Consider the following 2,618-nt stretch of genomic DNA (forward strand, 5'->3'; position numbering starts at 1 on the left):
AGTCATCCAAGTCACAGCCTCTTAACTTGTTCACCAGTATGGGGTGGGATACTGTATCGCAGGCCTTCCTGAAGTCTAAGTAAACGAAGTCAACCCCTACTCCTGAATCCAGGTATTTTGTAGCCTGGTCATAAAAAGAGACTAGATTAGTCAGGCATGACCTACCTGCTATGAATCCGTGCTGGTTTCCCCTCAGCATAATTTTTCCTGCCGGGCTTTCGCAAATGTAAGCCTGGATAATTTTTTCAAAGACTTTGCCAAGGGTGGAGGTGAGACTGACTGGCCTATAGTTGCCTGTGTCCTCCTTCCTCCCCTTCTTGAAAATAGGGACCACATTGGCCCTTTTCCAGTCCTCTGGGACCTGGCCTGTGTGCCATGAGTGTTCAAATATTCCCGCCAGTGGCTGTGCAATGACGTCAGCTAGTGCCTTCAGTACCTTTGGATGGAGCTCATCCGGGCCTGCCGACTTAAATGCATCCAGTTCCTCCAAGTGCCTCTGCACCATCTCAGGGTCTATGCTTGGTAGTCTGGCACCCTACTGCTGCCTCTCTACAATCTCAGTGAGAGACCTGTCTCGCCCCTCGCTTAGGAACACTGAGGCAAAGAACTCATTGAGGAATTCAGCCTTGTCCCCCCTGTCTGTCACCAATTGCTTATTCCCATTTAGTAGAGGTCCTATTCCACCCTGGGCCTTCCTTTTACTCCCTATATATCTAAAAAACATTTTTTTGTTATCCTTTTATATTTTTATAATGTGCAACACATTTTTAAAATGTATAACATTCATTCCTGATGTGGAATTTTTTTTATAAGAGGTTTGGCATGGGGGCTGGGCCAAGCTGAGCCATGCATGCACTACATGGCAGCCCATAAGTGCTGTGTACCCTGTGTACATCCAGCAGTTCAAGCCACCCACCCCCACACCCACAGGTGGCAGGGACCAAAAATGGGTGCAGACACCCTGGCATTCCATGGTGGTGACAGCATAGCCTGGGCCATGGCAGGTGCTCTGCTTCTGCTCCAGTGATGGACCATGCTGTTACCACCACAAGAATCCAAACAGGCTATAGTGCAACTCTGCGCCACGCCACACATGCTACGAGCAGGACTAGCACTAAGTGGGGGAAGGGCTATAGCCACCCCAAAATTGCACATAGCCATGTGCATCTGGGCCAGTATCCACAGAAACCCCGGGGCTGTGCTATCAAATCACAATGTAGCTGCTGCTGGGGCTCCATGGAAACTGGCCCAAGCAGTATGTGCTGGGGCTGCTGGGAAATGTAGTCCATTAATGAAAGCCTGATCTTGCCCCCACCTAATACCAGTTGTATGGACCTATTCCATGGTACTGGTGGTTCATACACCACCAAACATTATTTACATGGTCCCCCCGCCACCTCTTCTGCACGCCTCACCCAGCTACAACATCTGCCAAATAAGGAAAGGTGGCACAGCAGCAGCAGCAAATGGGAGATTTGTAATTGAGGGGGTGTGGCACCTTTTGAGACATATTAATATTTTGGGGTATCTTTCTCATTATTGCCTTCCAGAAACTCCTTGCATGTTGGATGCTGGCTGCCAGATCTGCCCCATAGGCTACACAGCATCCCGGGTTATATTTAGGTAATGACAGAAATCTCCCATGGGAGATTTTGTAGCCTGTAAGGGAAAGCCAAAAAAGAAGGTGGTTTGGGGAGTATAGGCCAAAACCCATCTTCTTTTTTCCCTTGCAGGACTCTTAGAAGAGCAGAAATAGAAGGACAAAATGAAGAATAAAGGCATTACAAAATAGAAGATAGGCAGATTAATGAAGACAGAAGATTAGAGAATCAAATAGAGAACAGGAAATAGACATATAGTCAAAGAATAAAAATAGATTACAATAGAGATAGAAAAGTATATAGAATCGAGTATAAAGATAGATAGAATAGATACACATGGAATCCTCATGGCAATGAGACTTGTGAATACTGCGTTGGGGCTGGGAGGGATGCAAGATGCAGAGCGCCTATATGGCCTGGTGCGGGAAGCTGTGGGGCATGTGCATAAGGCAAGGCACATGGAGGGATGGAGGGGGGATGCATGGTGCAGGGATGGGGGATGCATGGTCTGAGGGTGCAGTGGAGGGGGGCTGCATAGTGCAGAGAATGAGGATATGTGGTCTGAGGGTGCAGTAGAGGTGTGTGGAGAAATGGCTGGGGCAATGACTGTAGGAATGGGTGGGTATAGAGCAGGGGTACAGCATGCTTAGCGGGTCCCCTGCAGCAGGCTGACAGGCACTTCCCCCCCAGGGGTCCAGCACTTACTCCTGTGGTCCAGGGATTACTGATGAAGCCCCTGCTGTAATCAAGTAGTTAAGACATCAGCAGAATGGATTGGTATGTGGCTCCCCCTGCTGGAATTTACTGGGAATTGCACACCGGGCTTAATTCGGTGTAAAAGCTATTACATGCAAACATTGATGCAACATTCTAAAATAAACCATTTTAAATTTAACAAACCTATTTAATTTAATGAGGATTAAACCCTGTAACATGCACAAGTGCCAATGATGTCAGTCTTGTGTGGAAAAAAAACAATCGAGATTCACCCCTTGGTATAGATAGGGTTCTGCTTTA

The 2,618-nt window shown here is 47.4% G+C and overlaps 1 long non-coding RNA gene across 1 annotated transcript in view; it reads left to right on the forward strand.

Annotated features, from left to right (window-relative positions):
• LOC102381326 overlaps nucleotides 1–2,051 on the forward strand; it is a 3,867-nt gene extending 1,816 nt beyond the window's left edge. The window contains exons 2-3 of the long non-coding RNA XR_324635.2: nucleotides 1,551–1,623; nucleotides 1,734–2,051. This is a non-coding gene — a long non-coding RNA (uncharacterized LOC102381326). The remainder of the gene's footprint in view (nucleotides 1–1,550; nucleotides 1,624–1,733) is intronic.
• The last annotated feature ends 567 nt before the right edge of the window (nucleotides 2,052–2,618 follow it).

The sequence above is a fragment of the Alligator sinensis genome, unplaced genomic scaffold (assembly GCF_000455745.1).
Source record: "Alligator sinensis unplaced genomic scaffold, ASM45574v1 scaffold1267_1, whole genome shotgun sequence".
Taxonomy (NCBI): Eukaryota; Metazoa; Chordata; order Crocodylia; family Alligatoridae; genus Alligator; species Alligator sinensis.